This window comes from Felis catus, chromosome E3 (genome assembly GCF_018350175.1).
Source record: "Felis catus isolate Fca126 chromosome E3, F.catus_Fca126_mat1.0, whole genome shotgun sequence".
Taxonomy (NCBI): Eukaryota; Metazoa; Chordata; class Mammalia; order Carnivora; family Felidae; genus Felis; species Felis catus.
Window position 1 is genome coordinate 31,053,680 of NC_058383.1, and position 21,080 is coordinate 31,074,759.

General features: G+C 51.1%; 1 protein-coding gene and 1 non-coding gene across 6 annotated transcripts in view; one reads left to right on the forward strand and one right to left on the reverse strand.

The window, feature by feature from the left end:
• SNX29 (sorting nexin 29) overlaps nucleotides 1-21,080 on the reverse strand; it is a 499,225-nt gene that overhangs the window by 254,693 nt on the left and 223,452 nt on the right. The window lies entirely within an intron of this gene.
• On the forward strand, nucleotides 9,927-10,033 carry LOC111558304. Its single transcript, XR_002739027.1, has one exon. It is a non-coding gene; the product is annotated as a U6 spliceosomal RNA (small nuclear RNA).

Genomic DNA, 21,080 nt, shown 5'->3' on the forward strand with positions numbered 1-21,080 from the left:
GCCTCAACGTGGCAGCTGCCTCCTAAGGGGACAGAAGAACAGGGAACATCCATGTTCACGGGGAAGAGCAAAGGTCCAAGCAGGACAGAGGCCAATGCAGCTCGGGGGCAGGAGAGAGGAGGGAGGGAGGGAGAAGGGAAGGGTGCTCGTGGACAAGGTGGTGACACCACAGGCAGGTCCATTAGATCGGTGGGACTCTAAGGGTGGGCTGTGGGCCACCCTCATCAGAATCACCTGGCGAGGGATGGATGGGAGTGGCAAATGGTAAAAGGCAGGTTCCAAGACCCGGCTCCCAGAATTATTTCAATCAGTCTGAGGGGAGAGTCAGAAAGCTGCATTTTGACAAATACTCAGGTGATTTCAATGCACAAAGTTTGAACCAGTGCAGTAAGCAATGAGAGAAGTCCTATGCACAGCAACTAGGAACTGAGAGAAAGGCATATCCCTGCGCTCACCCGTAGGGGCCACAAGGGACCCTCCAGGGCTAGCCCCAATCATCCCCTCCTCGGGGCTCCTCGGAGCTCACCAGGCACAGCACCTTCAGTCACGGCTCTTACCCAGGCTGCTGGGCCAGGGAAGCCAGAGACATACCTTGGCGGTGGCCACAGCACAACGCAACATAATGAGGGCTTGTTCTAGCTGACGGAAGACAAAAAGAGGGAGGGCTCCAATCCACCAGTGACGTCACCAATCCCACCCACACTGGGAGGGAGCCCATGCCACCTCCCCTCAAAGTTGGGGCAGACGGACCACGCGGCCTGGCCTTGACCGCTCTGTGTTCTCAACAATTCCCTGGATATCTAGAAGCTGACCGTTTCCTTCGCACGTGCGCAACAGACTTTGACATATTTGGAACATGATAATATATGACAAACCAGGAGGCTATTTCAAAAAGACCACAGAGATGTTCTGCAACCCTGACAACTTTCAAAAAATCTTAATTATATCTAAGAACCCAAAGCAAGGAAGATTTGGAGGAAGCCGACGATGGAAGGGACAAGAGGAGGAATCCGGGGAAGGAACTGGAACATTCTAAGCCAGAGGGCTGAATCTACCTCTCTCTGCATGGATGGGCAGTTTCTGGTCCGCATATGGTAGTGTCTTCATACTTGACTATTACATTCAGATAATGATGGAAGAATAAAGTCCTCTTCATCCTGAAAACCAAGGAAACTTCCTAAGGGAGGCTAGAAGTCCTCTAAGGTGTGTGACTGTGTATTAGATTAAAGTCAATAAAAAAATAACCACTCTCTCCATACTTGGCGCCCCTGAGGAGATGTTGGATGTGCGAGCTGACTCCCAAACTATGACAAGTCCCATGGATCATGAGCAGATAGAAAGTGTTTCTTCCTCTTGGCCAGGAAGGTAGAAAGGCAGACAAACTGTGTAAGACATAAAAACACTGGTCTTAAGCACCCCAGTTCCTGACACAGGGTTCCCAAGTCCCTTGGAATTTCCTGAGAGAAGTATCCTATGTTCCAATGAGGTAACTCTTGGTGGGCTGCAGGAAGGGGTCTGGTCACCAGAAACACCAAGTGGTGATTAGAAGCTTGGAACGTTCTGTCCCACCCCCCGTCTTCATTCGAGGGGAGAAGGGTCGGAGGTTGAGTTCATCATGATCCATCATGCCTATGTGATCAAGTACCCACAAAAGTTCCTAATCTAGAAGGATCCGAGAACTTCAGCGCTGGTGAACACGTCCATGTGCTTGTAGGGTGGCACACCCCAACCGCATGGGGACAGAAGCTCCTGTGCTCGGGACCCAACCACACCTCACCTTGTCTACCTCTTCATCTGGCTGTTCACCTGTATCGTTTCTTATATTTTTTATACACCATTCAATGTAAATAAATATTTCCCTGAGTGCTTGGAGCCATTCTAGAAATTGCTGAACCCGAGGAAGGGGTGGCGGAAACTCCAATTTATAGCCAGTCACTCCAAAGTGCAGGTGGAGACCTCGGACTTGCGACTGGCATCTGAAACGGAGGCCACCTTCTGGGACGGGCCCCGAGGCTGTGGCGTCTGCACTATCTCTGGTTCATCAGAACTGAACTCAACTTCAGGACACCCGGTTGGTGTCCCCAGAGTTGGGGAATGGTTCGTGTGGGAAAAATCCCCACACGTTTGGTGTTGCAGTGTTGCGAGTCGAAGAAAGCATTTTTTGCCGTTACAGACACAGCTCATTCTCCAAAAGCATTCTAGGATCCTCACGCCAGAAGCTCGTCTGTTCCCCCAGTACATGCACGCGGAGTGGTGGCCATGGGTCACACGCTCTGGACCCCACGGGGAGCGGGACACAGTAAGCTGCTGCCTTCCTAGAACTGGCACCTGATTGGTGGCAAACGAGCCAAAAGAGGGTATAATTTCTGGTGGTAACAATGGCCATGCAAAATATAAAAACCAGGAGGAAGTGCCATGGGGAAGAGCTCCTCAGACAAGGGGAGAATTCGGCTTCTCCGAGGAGACAAGACGAGTTAGAACTACCGCAGGGGACAACATTCTGGCAAAGGAACGGTGAAGGCTATGGCACGGGACAGAGGGGGCTTCTTCGAGGACATAAAGGAGGCCAGTGTGGCTGAGGCATGGTGAACAGGGTGTGGGGGGGGGGGACCCAGAGGGCAGGCATCAGGTGCATCACACGGGGCCTCAGGGACCACGGGCAGAATGTTCCACCTTATTCTCACAAGCAAAGCCAGGGGAGGGTTTCTAGAATATCATTCGTTTGCTTATTTTTAAGTTGCTCTGATGGTTGTGTGAATTATGGATGGCTAAACAACACAACTGGAAGAGAAGAGAGCAGTTAGGAGCTGCTACAACATTCCAGACAAGACACGGTGGCAGCCTGAGCCAGGCTCACAGCGGTGAGATGCAGAAGCTGCTGGCCCTCTTTGAGGTGGGTTGGGGGCGGGTTATGGAGGAGACAAGACCTCCTGACCACAATGGGAGGTGCAGTCTGTCGAGAATCTAAGGTTGACTCCCAGGTTTGAGCAACCAGTTAGCGGCACGCACGGAGACAAGTGTGGTAGGCAGTGTGGTTTGGGTGGTTTGGGTCTCCCTAAAGTGACCACACGCGAATCCCTGGAAGCTGGGAATGTGTCACCTTGCATAGCACCTCCGTGACTCTCACTTGGGAGATTATCTCGGGTTATGTGAGTGAGCCCCCTCTAGTCACCCAAACCCTTCGAAGAAGAGAACTTGCTCTGGCTGGAAGGCAGGGGATGCTGCAAAGGAGAAGGCAGACTCCGCGTGCGACAAGCAGTCATTCCGGAGAAGAACCCAATCCTGCAAACACCTCAGTTTCAGTCCAGAGAGATCCACATCAGACTTGTGACCGTCAGACATTTAATAATACGCTAACATGGCTTCAAAGGCCGTGACGTTTGTTACTGCAGCAAAAGCAAACTAATACAACCGGGAAGACAGAGGAGGAACCGGAGGCCGGGTGGCAAGACCGAGCCCTCTGGCTCCGCCATCGCAGATCCGCGGAGCAGGCCAGAAGGCAGGGGGTCACGGACAGGTGGAACGACACGCGGAGAGGCCTCAAGTCACGCCCGCCTCCTCCACCATCACCTGCAAGAGAGCTAAGACAGACGGCGGCACAGCGTGTCCTCTACAAATCCCGGCGGCGTGAATGTGGACCGTCACCCGCGGCCAACCTCCTCCAAGAGCCGCCTAACCAGGTGCTCGTGGCACTTCTCCTCCCACTGTCTGAACGCTCTCCCACCAGGCTCTCCCCAACCTGCTCCAGCCCACGTCACCGCTGGCGGGCGCTGGATTATTCCACAGGTCACCTGCCCCCATCTCATTTCGTCCATCGGCAACGTCTGACACCGGTGTTCACAGTCTCCACCTTCAAGCATGTTCTTCACTGGGCTTCCAGGGCCGCACACTCTCCCTCGGTGTCCACCCCCCCTCCCCAGGCACTGCCTCTCCGTCACCCTAGCTGGCACGTCCTCCTCCTTCCTACAAGCTCTCAAGGTGGAAGGCCCCAGCGCTCAGTCCTGGCCCATCTACACTCTCTCTCCCAGGGATCTCATCCCATCTCGGGGCCCTAAGCATCTTGGCTTGTCCACACCTTCCACGTGCATTTCCAGCCCAGGATGCACACGTATCCTTCCCGTCTCCTCTCCCACACCCAGCCGTCTCCAACACAGCACGTCTGCACCAGAAGTCCCGTTTGGTCGCGCGAGGGCTGCTCTGCCCAAAGCCATCCCCGTCCTGCTCAACTGCAAGGAGAAGCTTCTGGCTGCTCAGGGCAAGCTCCTCCCAGCCATCCCGGGCTGCTCTCGCTCACACCTCACCGCCCAAGTTCCGGGAAATCCTTTCCTGGACACCCAACATCGACACCCAGCCAGAGCTCACCCAGGTCTCGGCCACCACCTCCCACCTGGATTCCTGTGACCACCGCCTTGCTCTCCTCCCTGCTTTGGCCGTTCTCGCCTAGACGCTCGTCTCTGGACAGCAGCCAAAGTGATCCTGTGAGCCCAAATGGCAAGGAGAGTGGCCTATGACTGCCAGTTAACGTGTGTTTTTAAAAAGGAATTAATGGATGAAAAAATAAACAAATACTTCCAGGTGAATGCCCGGTCCCTGGAGGCTCACAGCCCCAAGGACTGTGTCCCCCCCATCTTTGGGCCCAGCACGTGGGAGGGTTGGAGGGCACCAGCTGAACGGACAAACGACTACTTCCTGTGGGTCAGACCCACAGAGATGAGCTCCAGTACCACCAGCTTCTCCGTGTGGGTCTGAAAATTCCTAGAACCCCACACGCAAACCCTCCTCCACCCTCATCCCCAGCAGGCGGTCCAGATCGCGAGGACAAAGCCGGCCGGGGCTGAGGTTTGCTGGGCTGGCGCCCAAGTGGATCTGAGGAACAGTTACAAAGGTGGAAGGGGCAGGGGCTCCCCCGCGACCGGCGCCGTGCCACCTGGAGGAGCAGCCGGTGGTCCAAAGGCTCCGAGTGGCTGGGCGCCCGGGGCCCCTCAGGCAGCTGCTGCCTCTCAGAGGTGTGACCAGGGGATGCAGGGAGCTTTCCCAGAGACGCCCGAGGACTGAGGGGAGGCCACCAGCACCAGGAGGAGGTTACGAGGCAGGTGTCGGGACAGGGGCGAGAAACCCAGGGCACGGGTTCCTCCAGAGCTGAGCCCATGTTCACGGAGAAGTAATAAGCATGCACGAGAGTGTGATTACAGCACCTGATTTAATTCTCTTCTCCAGCCTATCAAGTTCATACAGCCCCCCGTTTTGGAGAGGGGAAGACCGGATTCCCGAGAAATCAAGGAGCCAGTGGGTGGTGAAGCAGACCAAGGAGGTCTCATACTTTCAGAGGACACTGGATGAGGTCACCAAGGGGGAACCCCAACCCAGAATTTCTCAAGCAGGACCTCCCAGTTTTCCGGCTTACAGACAGGAAGTTCAAATGCTTTGGGACCTGGTAGGCGTGGGTGGAAGGAGGGGTAAAAAGCCTTCCTTTAAATCTGTCACTCTGAGGTCTGAGGATGGGGCTCGCGAAGTCTTCTCTGCCATTTAATTCCGTTTCTGGAAGTCCTTATGGATCATTTGTGACAAGGGGGTCTGGAGGAGTGTGGCGATTTTCTTTAAAAATATTTAGTTGGGGCACCGACTAATTACTAGTTGGTGTCTCAGTCGGTTGAGCGTCCAACTCTTGACTGTGGCTGAGGTCATGATCTCACGGTCTGTGGGTCTGAGCCCCACACTGGGCTCTGCACTGGCAGCATGGAGCTTGCTTGAGATCCTCCCTCCTCTCTCTCTGCCCCTCGACTGCTCTCACTCTCTCTCAAAATAAATAAAGAAACTTAAAAAAAAAAAGTAAAGTAAAAACTAAAAATATTAAGTTAATGGCTTCTGCATCACAAACTTCAGGCATTAAAAGCCCTAAGAAGTAACAAACTGCAGATCCGTGTCCGGGGGACTGTGCCCGGCCCTTCCTGCCCCTAACTTTTCAGTCCCTCTATTGACCATGCTCCCTCATCCTCCTCTGGGCCTTTGCACATGCCCTTCCATGTGCCCTTTCCTACCTGGAAACTTCTGCCCACCAAAGCCCAGCTTATCCTTCAGGGATTGTCTTACGAGATTCTCCACAGGAAGTCTTCTCGGCCCGGCCCGGCCCCAGCCCAGGTGAGGGCGTGCACTCTGGGCTCCCCGAGCCCTCCCACCCGGCCCACGACACGCTTTGAGAAGACTTCCTGACCTCCCCACATGCCCTCCCCGGCCTCCCGCAAGCCCCACGAGGGACCGCCTGTATCCCGGAGCCCAGGCACAGGGCTGGCACCCAGCAGGTGCTTAAGCAACATCTGGCAGGTGAAATAAAGAGAAGACAAAGAAGGGAGAGCGGAAATGCAGGGCAGGACGGTTCAGCACACGGAAGGGTGCCGGTCACCCACTGGCTGACACCGCGCTTACTACGGGCCAGGAGGCAACCTCAGAGCTTTTACGCATATTCCCACCACTCTCAGCAACAAGCCTACCAAGTAGCCTCTGCCCCATTTTACCCGTGAGAAAAACAGGCACAGAAAAACCAGGTCACTTAGCTCCAGCCCACCACTGGAGAGTCGCGAGCCCAGCAGGCGGTTCTAGATCCGTCCCTTCAGCTCCGCATCACACGCTGCCAGACTCTGTACGGCGGCCCCACCCGGACCACACCTCCTGGTGTCCCTGTGCTTGTGCAGGCACTGCCCTCGCTGACCTGGACTTGGCTGTGACACCCGCTCTGGCCAGCAGGTGTGACACAAGCAGAGGCTGCCACGTCCGGCAGGAACACTCCCGAGAGCCCTGAGACGACCAGGAACGCCTAAGGCCGAGCAGGGCACGTGGACACTTCGGGTGAAGGAGGACCAAGGGACGTGGCCACCAGCCAGAACGCGGGTACAGATACACCAGCCACAGCTGGCCCGGCACTCCCCCCCCCACCCCGGTCCTCCGGGCCACTGGAGCTGAGGCCTCAGGTGACACAGAGCAGAGATGAGCATCCCGGCTGTGTCCACCGAATCTCTGCCTCACACAAATGTGAGCAAATGCAACGGTGGCTGTTTTAAGCCACTAACTTCTAGGGTGATTTGTTAAGCAAAAACAGGTAACAGAAGCACCGCCTCGCTTTCCCAGACACGACCACGCAGACCCAGTGGGGTACTTCTCAAGTCCTTACTCGTTCGGCCACGCTCACACAGCCCAACCGTGCACCTGTCACTGTCTGGGTCCAGGATTCGGCAGAGGAGACGGAAAAGCCCCCGTTCTCTAGAGCTGACACTAGTGGGGGGTAGCCGGGGAAGCCAACAAACCAGTTTTTAGGTCAAACAGCGCAAAGAGCTACACAGAAAACTGAAGCTAGGTCAGGGGTGGGTGAGAGAGAACAGTCTCTCGCTAAAGTGGTATTTAACTGAAGACCTTGGGGAGAAAGGGAGAAGGGCATATAAAGATCTGGAAGTGGAACATACCAGGCCAAAGAGGCAGCAAGAGTCTGCAGACTGCAACATGCCAGAGGGGAAGGAGCGGAGGTGTCCGGGGCAGGACGGAGGAAGGAAAACGGAGAAGAGGGAAGGGCCAGACTATGTGGGGCTGTGAGGGGGAAGGTATGAAAGGAAGCCCGAGAGGCTAGAGGGGACATGACCCCACTTCTATTTTCCAGGGCCCCCCATGGCAGCAGCAGAGACTCAGAGCAGGGAAGGCGCAGCCACGGTGGGAGCAGGGCCACCAGCAGAGGCTGCCACGACAATCCCGGCACGTGCCGACGACCTCTCCCAACTGGGGAGGCAGGTGGGCTCAGGGCTGTGGGTCTCACCTTTGTCCACCTTTCTCGGAGACGAAAATGAGAGCGTCACTCTTGCACAACGGCAAGGCTGGAACACGAAACACACGTGGCCGCCGTCACAGGTGGTTTTCTTTTGGAAGACACACACTAATGGTACCTCCCAAGCATGCCACCTAAGGAACCCAATCGAAAGACAAGCAAACCTAGCCTGGAGACCGCCTGAAAGGGGGACTTTTTCAGCCTTCACTGAGCCTGAAAATAAACAATATTGTAATGCTCTACTGGGTAAAGCCACTACGAAGCGCGGGTCCTGCTGCGCGTTTTGTAAATGGAACACTGAACCGACGGCTCTCCGGGAGGAAACGGTGCGCCTGTGTCAATCACGGACCACGGGCGCCTTCCTCGTTACCAGTCATTGCTCATTTCAGTCACTCACTTATTCGCTTCATCTGGAAGAGGAGCTGCTCTAAGCGGGAAGGTATTTATTTTTACCCAAAGAATCATTTTCAGGGAAAAGCAGGAGGAAAGAGACCGTGCGAGCCATAGGGAAATGAAGCAGAGGCAGAAAGACCGAACCAAGAATATAGTCTGAAAGGAAAGGGTTCAATCTAAAAACGTAAGACACGGAGCCCTGGTCGTGTCCGTTTCCTCGGCCAAATCCTTGCATCTTCCCTTAATTCCCACCGTCCTTGCCCCAGCTTCCAACCACTGCATCTGGCTTGCTGAAAGCTGCAGGGGCCAACAGCTCAAGTGACAGAGACCTTGGCCGTCACCAATTCTCTCTCCGCAGTTGGACAACGTAACAAGTTTAAAAGGCCAACTTGATCCCTGTTTAGGACTCTTGAAAGACACTCCATTCTTCTTAAAGCAAAGACCAAATCCTTTCCCAGAACCTGTGAGGCCTGGGGTGCTCTGGGCCAGCCCCCATTCCTTCACCCTGGGCCCTGACAATACCGGCCTCTCCTCGGTTTTTCTGCCACCTGTTCCTCCTCCTGCTTTGGACTTTCTCCCCTTGCGAGGCAACGAGATAAACCTGGTGTGGAAGGGGAATGCCTTCCTCTTTCAGGTCTGAGCTCTAGCTCCTCCTCACCAGAGCTAGACCTGACCCACACCCCAGTCCGCAAACCTGAGTAGATGCGTCACAGCTCTGGTCTTTGACGGTGACCACGGTGGGCCGGGGTCATCGGTCCCAGCACATCACAAACTGGCCCTTCTGTGCTGCTGATACTGAAAGGTTCCTCTTTGACTCTAGAACTCAACTTAGTGCTGTTTTTGATCCAAAGACCCCCCAAGCTGTGACACCCCCCCCCAAAAAAAACGGAGGAGGGACTAGCTCTAATGATAATTAGTTGTCTCCACCAGCATCCTGTCCCTTCCTCACACCATCCAAGGTCATACGTCACAACGTCTGCCAGCTCCACGTCCTTGGAGACCTCAAGAGCTGTGCGCTTCTCCGAAATCAGGCACCACGTGATTTCACACCAAACTTTTTTCAGTGTTAACCTGCAGCAGTCCAAATTACCGACTCCAAGGAACAAGATGACAAGATCAACACGTGGGGTGCCTCTCTCAGTCATCCTCAGAACTTTGCAAGGAAAGTAAGAACAGAAATAAAAACGCAACAGCTAACATTTATGGAGTGCTCTCTATGTGCCAGGAACTGTGTTCCTTATCTTTTGTGGGCTCCCTGAAGTTTCACAAAAACTCTACAGAGTGAACACTGTGAGTAAGATCCTTATTTCACAGATGAGAAAGGGGAACCTTAAGGAAATGACTAACGCTGTGCCCTCCCCCAACCAACTCATCTCTCTAGAACACACCATCGACCACCAAACCAGCCTGCCCCCAGAGCAGCTAACTCATTGTTTCCCATAAAAGACACAGAAGCTGCTTCTGCAGGAAACAACTTTTATTTCAGAATTCATTGACCAAGGTCTCTGTCATCATCGGTCAGGAGAGACGCAAGGGTTATAAGCTAACCTTCAACCACTGGTTTCGGTTTGGGCAGAAAAAAGATAAAAACAAAATTAAATGTCTTTAAGCACTATACTTTTAACCATGTGGAAGAGAAATTTCCCTTACTAAGTGGACACTGTCATTCAAAACACAAGCAGATGGAAAGAATTAAGACAAAGTCATCATAACATAGTCACAAGTAGTGCTCACTTCGGCAGCCCATGTACTAAGACTGGAACGAGACAGAGAAGATTAGCATGGCCCCCGCACAAAGATGACAGGCAGATTCGCAAAGCTTCCGTATTTTTCGTAGTATCCAAAATCCACAGAGAACTTAACCAACTCAACACCCTAAAACAAATAATCCAGCAAACAAATGGGCAGAAGACATGACTAGACACTTCTCCAAAGAAGACATCCAGATGGCCAACTGACACACGAAAACATGCTCCACATCACTCACCATCCAGGAAGTACAAATCAAAACCACAATGAGATACCACCCCACACCCGTCAGAATGGCTCACATTAACAACTCAGGCAACAATAGATGTTGGTGAGGATGCGGAGAAAGAGGAACCTCTTGCACTGCTGGTGGGAACGCACACTGGTGAAGCCACTCTGGAAAACAGTGTGGAGGTTCCTCAAAAAATTAAAAATAGAACTACACTACGACCCAGCACTACTAGGTATTTATCCAAGGGATACAGATGTGCTGTTTTGAAGGGGCACATGCACCCCCATGTTTACAGCAGTGCTATTGATAATAGCCAAAGTATGGAAAGAGCCCAAATGTCCATTAATAGATGAGTGGATAAAGAAGATGTGGGATATATATACAATGGAGTATTACTTGGCAAGCAAAAAGAATGAAATCTTGCCATTTGCAGCTATGTGGATGGAAATGGAGGGTATTATGCTAAGTGAAATTAGTCAGAGAAAGACAAAGATCATGACTTCATTCATATGAGGACTTTAAGAGACAGAACAGATGAACACAAGGGAAGGGAAGCAAAAATAATATAAAAATAGGGAGGGGACAAAGCACAAGAAACTCTTCAATATGGAGAACAAACAGAGGGTTACTGGAGGGGTTGTGGGAAGGGGGGTGGGCTAAATGGGTAACGAGCATTAAGGACTCTACCTCTGAAATCACTGTTGCACTATAAACTAATTTGGATGTAAATTAAATAATTTTTTTAATTTTAATGATAAAAAAGAATAGTAAGATCATCAACAATAAAAAAAAAACATCTTTTTGCAATCATCAAAAAAAAAAAAAGATAGTAGTCACACATATTGGGAGACGGGCACCACACCAGTCAGCGATTGACAGCACGGTCACAGTCTGTCACAGACAAGGAAGTGTCCTCTCAACCTTCTGAGGAGCTCCTCTTATCTCACCATTTGACAGGTGGTAAAACTGAGGCTGGGTCACATCACATCCCAGCCAAGGGCATGCAGCGAGTAAGGTAGAGCGTCAGGATTCGGCCTTAGACTGACCGATTCCATGGCCAAAGCTCTCAACCATCACATAAAGGATCCCCCAAAAAAGGGCAACGTTTTTCAATTTAGCTTTACCATTTAGAAGCAATTTTTACACAGGGGGGAAAAATCCAGTGCTCTATATCATAAGAAAAATGTGTGATTACCACTTAGGTGGGCCCTCCACCCGAGGCCCCACCAAACATTATAATTAGATCCACTAGTAAATTGCCACAACAAATCTGGAAGGAGAAACGTGACTGTTCTTTTGGGAACACAAAACTGTCACTTCCAATTAAGTAACAGTAACAAATGGTGAGAAATGTGGCTCCTGGAGCTACGCGCATCTGTGTTTGCACATGAACCAGCCACCCTCCCGTGCGAGCGCGCCCGCATCGTTCCCTCCAGCCGCAGCCAATTCTCAGAGACGGGGGACGGGTTCTCAAAAATGGTAAAACCATCTTTCATTTACACAATACTGTCCCAGTCAATACTGAGAGGAAGATTTTTGCTTCTAGGAGGCACAAGAAACTCTGTTTAGCGCGTGTGACTTTTGTGATTGTATGAAGGAAAAAACAGAATCTTCTTCACTCTCAGAGCTAGACCCACTTGATCACCCTGAGGGGGCAAGAGGAACCTCCAGGGTCATATTCAGGTTACCCAGCAACCTCCCATCCTGTGAGACCCTCAGCCCCATGTATTCTCAGCTACTCATTCATCAACTCATCACAAGGCATCGGAGTTATTATCTGTCTGCAAAGGAGACGCCAGGCATGAGACAGACACCAAGAGCCAGGCGGTAGAGTGGGAGAAGGCTGGGGCTCAGGGGTCGGCAGGGCCAGACGGGAACCCTGCCCCCAGCACTCGCTCTACCAGCTACGTGACCACCTGGGTGAGGGGACTGGGCTGTGGTTACGTGCAGCACACGTCCCATAGTGACATCAAACGCACAGTTCATGCACGTGCAGTTAGGTGCACGCGCCGGTGTGTACATGATACACCAGACCCACAACGAGAGAGAAAGGAGAAAGGAACACCACTACCGGGTGCCACCCCACGTTTCCGCTCGTCGTGCTCGGGCGCCAGGACGTGTGCACAAGAGACGCGTGGCCTGCTGCTCCCCCGGAGTGTTGGCGGCCACGTGCCCCCACCGCTAGGAGGCTCCTACTCAATGAGAGATTGTAGGGCTTGACATTGTGTGAGAGTGTGGGTGCTGGAACGACCTAGCTCTTAAATGCCCACCAGCCACCGCGTGTGGGCTCTGACTTCAGAATCAACCATCCGTTCCGCTGTCGGAAGCACCAACACCCACAAAATGATACCTTCCCAAGGGATTTCCCAGAATAATTCTAACTACTGGGGGTTCCCACTTTCCACGCTGGTGAGAACCCAAGCCCTGCAAGAGCCACAAGGGACCCTGTGACACTGGGTGCAAAGTCTCAACAGGGATCCTCCGACGTCACCCACGGGACTCACGGAATGCCGTCCACGCACGGTAACGAGCAGGGTTTCCGGGGGCTGGGGATCCCGCCCACATCCATGAGGACAGAGCCGACCCCGCCATCAACGCCCTCGGAGTTTTCTAAACGGACCCGAAACCCAACCGAACAACTGTTTAACCCAATTAAATGCCCAGGGGTGTCTGGGCCAGAACAAAGGCCCAAACAGGCCAACAGCATCTTTGAACAGACAAGAGGCGTCTCTTGAGCCCACCAGTGACTGGACTACAGAGCCTCTTACTGAGAGGCCCGGCCAACCCTCTCTCGGGAACACAAAATGCTACCCCAGGTTGTGGAATCAGGTGCTGGAGAAACACGAATGACAGGGAAAAAATCGTAAAAATTAACTCTGCGTTTTGACAGCGGGGCCTGTTTCCACTGAACCTCGTGCTTCAGCTGATACTGACCGGCCTCCTCGAAGCCTCTGTTTTTCCTCCTGCCTCGTGCACCCTTAACCTCAGAGGTCCTGACGGGATTTCATGCGGACCGACCAGCAGCACCTCGCTCGGCTCTGCTTGACCCTTACGTGAAATCAGCCGTCAGGAGAGCTGGAAGAAATTGGCAAGATTTGGATTCTCTACCCGTAACGGAAGACAGCCAAGGCAGACGTAGGTCAACTCTGGGATCGATGCCCTTCTTTGTGAAACTCAGCGGCCCAGGGCTCCTGTAACCAGGGATGGGGGAGAGGCAGCTGCTTTCCAGAGAGAAGACCAGAGGACGGCAAACATCCGTGCTCACCGGATTTGAGGTCGGGACCAAGAGGAACCCCCTGTCCTGAAACGTCAGGGTGCTGCTGGCTTCCTCCGACAGGCACCTGGCCTGCCCTGGGCTCTCTCGAAGCACGCTGCTGGAGAGCGCTGAGCTGCTCGCAAGAGACTGTCATGGGCAGGTGCTATGTACTAGAAGCACAGACCCCATTTCCTCAACTTCTGGGGAAAGAACACCCAACTTTTGTCTGGAAGGCCAGTTCTCCCCAACCTTCCCTCACCACAGATTCCACCCAGGGCCTGACTCTGGCCCTGGGCCAAGGCTGGCACACAAACGGGGCTGGGCCAACCAAGGCGTGCAGTCTCCCGGCCAAGTGCTGGTTCCAAGACGCGCACGCTCGGGTCAGAGCAGCTCCAGGAAACTTGTGCACAGCCGTGCGATGCCGACGCAGGGGCTCTCCCCCTAGGCCACACTGAATGTGAACTAATATGGCCCAGGTCCCAGAACTGCTGTAATCATCTTATATTCAGGAGGGGAGCCTGGCCTGTCTGATGATGGAGCCAACGTGGAGCAGAAGCAGGGAAATGCTGAGACAGAGACAGAGACAGACACAGAGAGAGAGACGGAGGCAAACAAGGGGAGAAACAAAGACTTACAAATAGCCATACAAGCACACACAAATTAGGCCCTAATAATAGCCGGTCCTTGACCAAGCAGTGCCTAAACCCAGAAAACTTGTTACCTAAGTCATCAATAAATTCCCTCTTAATATAAAACAGTATTAGTAATTTTTAGGGTTTCTTGCCTTAATACAAAGTCAACTTCCCCCGCTCCACAACAATGACTTCCACAGGACCACCAGGCCAAGCCCAGGCAAGAATTTTAATCAATAATCATTAATCCTCTTAAAAGCCACCTAGGCATGTTATGAGATCACAACTGGAATCCTCATTATTCTTTTAATCTGACCAAATTTTAAAGCTTATCTTGACAAGGAGCAAATAAAAGGTTCTTTTTAAAAGAACACTGAATAGGGACTTGTTCCCACACACACATACTACAAGACTATATTAACATGCTACGGTATGGCCTCAAGAGTCCATCAACAGATTCAAGGCAACAGAAAGATACCAGACACAGACCCTAGAATGTTTTTTTTTTTTTAAGTTATGAAAAAGACAGAAAGGAAGCATCACAAACAGAGGGAGACCAAGTGTTAGTGAACAGCGCAGAACGAAGTAACTGCTTAATTAGCGAGCTCGAGGGAGACAACGGGGACCAAGTCAGAATCTCTCTCTACTTCTAACACTAAAATAAACTCCCAATGTATTGCAGAGACTTGAAAATTTTAACTAAGTCCAAGAAGTAAACACTCGTTCTCAGGAGCTGTAACAACTTTCCAAATCAACAGACAAAATCAGAAAGAAAAGTCCACCAATGTGATCAGGTGAAAAATTTTTAAATGTTATATAGGTCAAAACACATGACACAGATGGGCGCCTGGGTGGCTCGGTCAGTTGACCATCCGACTTTGGCACAGGTCATGATCTCACGGTTTATGAGTTTGAGCCCCGTGTCAGGCTCTGCACTGACAGCTCGGAGCCTGGAGCCTGCTCCGGATTCTGTGTCTCCCCCTCTCTCTGCCCCTCCCCCACTCTTGCTTTGTCTCTCTCTCTCCTTCAAAAATAAATAAACATTAAAAAGGGAGGGAAGTGGCGCCTGGGTAGCTCAGTCATTTGAGCATCTGACTTCGGCTCAGGTCATGATCTTGCAGTTCGTGAGTTCGAGCCCCGTGTCGGGCTCTGTGCTAACGGCTAGGAGCCTAGAGCCTGCTTCTGATTCCCTGTCTCCCTCTCTCTCTGCCCCTCCCCCACTCACACTCTGTCTCTCTCTCCTTCAAAAATAAATAAACATTAAAAAAACACACATGACACAGAAAAATGAAGGGAAAACAAGTATTTGCCACCAAAGTGGCCATGTGTTACCACAATTCTTATAAATATGAAGTACAACCAAATTATAAAGAGAAAAGCCTAAAGATGTGGTAAGAAAAAAAACAATCAAGACCAGCAATAAACGGACTCTTCACACCAACAAAAACAACATAAACGGTTAACACTTGGGGAAAATCCCATCGCCACAGACACCCAAGACGTGTCATCTGATTAGCAAAGTGGAAATGCTAACACCCCATGTGGGAGAGAGGGAAGCAGAGCAGGCGAGCACGCGAAGCCCACGTCAACGTGCTCTTGCCAGAAAAGTGCTGGCCATCTCTGTCAAGGGCCTTGAATGGCCCAGGGACCCACTTTGTAGGAGCTGACCCTAGAGAAATCATTGGAGTCACATACGAAAATGTGCACAGAAAGATGGTCACCATACGGGGCGTCTGGGTGGCCGAGTCGGTTCAGCGTCCAACTCTCAGTTTCGGCTCAAGTTGCGATCCCAAGGTCGTGGGACTGAACAGCACATCAGGCTGTGCACTGAGGGTGGAGCCTCCTTAAGACTCTCCCTCTCTGCCCCTCTCCCCCTTCTCATGCTCTTAAAAAAATATTACAAATGTATGTGTGTATACATGTATGTATAAATGTATAATGTATAAATGTATGTATAAATGTATGTGTGTATGCATATATACATATACGTACGTGTGTATGTGTGCGTGTGGATAGACACAGATATAGAGACACAGATACAGAAATAGACGAGGGTCAGCGTAACAATAAAAAACAACTCCAATTCCAGGCCGTAGCAAGGAGGAGATGTGATGTGGCCACACAGACTGCTAAGGAAAAACATTTAACGACATGTAAAAATGCTCATGATGTAATCCCAAGTGAAGTGAGAGAATTCAAAATGATATACATAGAATGCCCCAAATTTGTTTCACACAGACACACAAAGATAAAAGACTGGAAATAAGCACTTCGAAAATGTGAACAGTGGCTCTAAACTAGTGATGAGATTAAAAGCGGTTTTTTTCCTCTCGTTGTTCTAGTGCCTGCTTTTAAAATTCTAATAAACTTACAGCTCTCGGCAATCAAAATACACACACACACACACACACACACACACACACACACATTTTTCAGTACAAATAGCCTTGGTTTAGTAAGTCCACATTCGCTGGCTAGCTCCTGGGTACATAACACCGAGCTAGGTAAGCTCTGGGGGACAAAAGCGAATCCTCCAGTCTTCAAGGAGCTTCGAGTCCAGGGAGCTAGGTACAACCCAGGAAATGGGGTTGAACGATTATCAAGCCTGCTAGCCAACCACACACTAAATGCTGAGGCAGACGTCGCCTCCGTCTGGTTACCCACATGGGTACCGCTTAACGTGCTCGCGGTACGTCTTGGTACACAGCGTCGCCCGATGAACGCTAGTTACCGCCAGCAACCCCTCTACGGCCAGGGCAGGCCAGCGTGCCTCCTTCTTCCGTCATGGCAGAAGCCCAGCCTTATTCAGGAAGGCCGTGCTCCAGGCCAGAAGATCGCGTCACACCTCCCTCACGTGAGTGGTGCCACTAAGAGACACCAGCCAGTAAGCTGTAAGCCCCAGTTGTTAGATGGGGCCTCCAGGAAAGCTCCTTAACCTGAGGATGGACAGCAGGCATCACCATCAGCCCTGTTCACGCAGACGCGCGTTCAGACAAAGACTTTTAAAGTCAATACTCGCCAACTGAAACGACTGCCTTTCTTTTTCCAGTCCGGTCTTTTGGACAAACCAACAACAAGCGGTAACTGCTGGAACACACCTGATGGATATTTATTTAACAAGATTTGTGTCGGATTGACGTGAAGAAAGCGGAGATGTAAAATCAAAACCTATAGTACTGGGAAATATATATGTAAAGCAGTTCTGAGTTATCTCTGAGACCAGAGGTGGCTGTATTCAAGGGAGAGATCAGTTATTAAGTCACGCATATCCCTCCCTATCCCCCCCAGCGCAGACACAAGTCCTACGGAAACAGCAAATTGTACTTTTCCAATAACCCCTAAATTGTTATTTATTTCCAAATCCTTACCTGCTTCTCTTCAGTTCCCTGAGGCTTCTATACCCTGCCAAAAAGAACTGGGAACATAAATCAGTATCGATACTCCAAACATATACATATACACCCAGATCAAATTTACAACCTAGGTTTTCACCCACTCTCCATTATGTTTAAGTTTTTCTGTTGCAAACACTGATTACTTTTCCTTTCAATAAAAGAAGCGTGGAGTGCAAATCTGTTTTACCCAGAGGCTTTTCCATTCCTTTCCCGTGGGTTAATTTGAGGCTTGCCACTCAATCAGAAGGCAAGAACCCTGAAGACTATCCCAACATTGCACAGGTGAAAATATATCAATACAGAAGAGTAACACGGGAAAATGCAAAGGCAGAAGCAGTCATTTCCATAATAAAGCTCCCAACGAACTCGGGCAGGGGTACACACGGGAAAACTTGCCCGCGCTGCTCCCACCCGACATGCCAAAGATGTCGCTCAGAAAGTGCAAAGGCATCGCTGCGGCTTCGTGACTGAATCTCAAATTAAGTACCGGAGGCCTAGGGGACAGGCTCGCGCACGGCAAGCTGCAAACCTGAGCGATGTGCCAGCTGGTTCCGGAGCGCCTCCTGCCAAGCCGGGGGCGTAGCAGGGACGAGGAATTCAACAGTTTGTGTCTAAGTTCCCCAAACTTCTAAAACACTCGAGACAACCAACGAGAAGAAAGAAGGAAAGAAAGAAATGCAGAGAGAGGGTCACTTCCGGTCACCTGCTGTAGCCATCTGATGGGGTAAAGTGGAAGAAAAAGGTAAGGAATAATGAACAAAGAGGCACGGCAGAGAGAGAGAGAAATACTTCGAGAGAAATAAAGAGACCAAGCCAGGGGCACCTAAAGAGAGGAAGACACAGAGGAGGAAGGGGAGGAATGAGAGAAAGACAGGTGCACGCACACACTCAGAGAGACCGGGGGCGGGGAGAGGGGGGAGAACAGCAGTAACTGAGAAACAAAGAAGGGACACAGACATGCCACGTGAGGAATCGAGACCCAGAGGAAGCATTGCATCATTCGGTCATGCGGTCAACAGGTATGTTCCAGGCGCCCGCTACATTGCTCAGAAGGGAGACCGCTGTACCCGAAATAGCGTCAGTCCCCGGCACGAGAGGTATGTCCACGTAGCACAGTGGTGAGTCCAGAGGGGGAATGAACAATTCCCCAAATGAACCCCAAAATCATTGGGCCAGAGCCAGAGTATTTACTGTCCAAATAGTGAATCATTCTGAGGCGTAATACTGCAACACTGATTTTCAAAACAAACTCAATTAGGCAAGACACCAAAAATATGAGGGCTCAAATAACAACAACAAAAATAAGAATCAATGAACTCCATCCAAATCAAAGACCAGTGAGCTTCAAGGATACCAGCAAGAAAGTGAAACGAGAATGAGAGAAAATATTTGCACATCGTGCATCTGGTACGGGTCTACTGTCCAGAATATACAAATAACACACAGTCGATAAAAAATACAGCTAATTGAAAACCAAAGGGCAAGGGTTTGAAGGAACAGCTCTCTAAAGACAATACACAAATAGCCAGAAAGCACGTGAAAAATCACCAACATCACTAGCCATCATGAAAACGCAAGTCAAAACCACAATGAGACAGCATTTCACTTCCACCAGGACATCTATAGTAAGAGGGCAGATGATAACACGTGCCGGCAGAGATGGGGAAGAACGGGAATCCTCATTCGCTGCTAGCGGGAGGTGGAGTTAGGAAGACAGGGGGGCAATTCCTCGACAAGTGAAATAGTTACCATGTGATCCAGCAACGCCACCCCTAAGGGCACACCCAAGAGAAATGACATGTCCACAAAACAACTTGTGCATGAACATTCAAAGCAACATTGTTCACCACAGCCAAAGACAGCACCAGAGTCCGCAAAGGAAGAATGGATAAACAAAATGGCGTACAGCCACGCAGTGGAATATTATTCAGTCGTAAAAAGGAACAGAGTAGTAAAACGTGCTATAATTTTGGATCTTGAAAACATGATGCTAAATCAAAGAAGACAGACACAAATCATACCATTCAATTCATAAGATAGGCCCAGAAAAAGCAAATCCATAGAGACAGAAAGCAGATTAGTGGTTGCCTAGGGCTGGAGGGAGGGGAAGGAGTGTCCGCTTCCAGTGAGAAGACAGAACTGGAGCAGAGAATTACATAAATGACAACACAACTGCAATCCAGCTAAGGGTCACCAACAACCCACCCACGTGCTGGAGAAATCATCTGTCCCTGCGCCTTCTGACTGCCCAGACCCTCAGGCCTTGTACCGTCGGCTGGGGCCTACAGGCCAGTCAGAAAGGTGAAGGAGTTGGCTGGTTGTGATTTCCTGGCAGGTTCAAGCAAAGACTATGGTCAGTGCAAACGCCCTGAGAGGCAAAGTGGTGTGGTCCTGTAACGGGAGGAAGAGACCAGTCCAGGGGGCTAGAGCGGAGAGAGAAGGTGAACAGGTGTGTGGAGGGGGCTGTAGAGACCACAGGCCGGCCTATGCTGAAGACAGTGGAGATCAGGAGCCATGTCAGGGCAGTGAAGGGTAGGACTCAGGGACACGATGGTATATATCGGTTTGCATGCTAAAAAGACCAGAACCCATCAAGTTATCTGAAAGAATCAAACAGGTGGCAGACATGAACGCACTTCATGGACTCTGGGCACCTCCGTGCGAGACGGGGAACCAAGGAGAAAAACTCAAGAGCAGAGTCCGCCCCAGGCAGTGCAGGGCTCGGCTTGAACTGGCTCAGCTCGTCGCGTCTTCGCAAGGACAGTTCTCAGGGAACAGTGAACCATACCCGCTCTGCAGAGCGGGGCGATAAAGCTCAGCAGAGTGGCCTGCCCAAGGCACAGAGCTCAAAAACGGGCATGGCCTGGACCCAGCTGCCAGCCAGCCTGATCCCGGAACCTCTCCCCTCGACGCCTCTAGGGCTCACGCAGCAAGCGCTCATTACGCGGCGGCAGTCAATCCGCACTCCTCCTGCTCCAAGCCCCTGCTTTGCTCCCACAGTCAAGGGTTTCACAAGGCAACTGGGGATCAGCACCCTGGGAGCTTAGGGAGAATGACGCTCCGGTCAGTAGCCAGATTTCCTTCAGTCTCAGCCACCCACCGTGAGGCTCAATGGGAGATTACGAACCAGAGCTGCTCTTTCGTTCACCAAAGGAAAAGTGAGCCCAGGATTCAAGGTTTTAAACCACATCCACTACGGAAGTAATTATACCACGAGAAAGACGGCAGGGGGATTTCAACAGGGCTTTACACGTCCTTTCCCCCCTTAATTAATGACCATAAGCCTTTGTAAGTCCCTTCAAACAAAGGCTTGAAGGTTTCGCTCTCAAAACCCTGACCGTCCGAGTGCCTACACCAGGCCAACTGCTGAACACCCAAACCGAGGACATTCCAGAAGGGGAGGAGAAGTTAGAACTATGCCAGACACTTGAACGGGGAACGGACTAAAACAGAGCCAGCTACTATTGTGCTATAGGGTTAATTAACAAAAGAGGCACAGCTGGTTAAAACACACAGCCGGCATCTTTACCGATGCCGAGCCCTCATATAACCCCTAGGAAAAATTCTTCTACATGCCAAGGAAATGAGCTGGCAATTCACCAAAAGGAAATTCAAT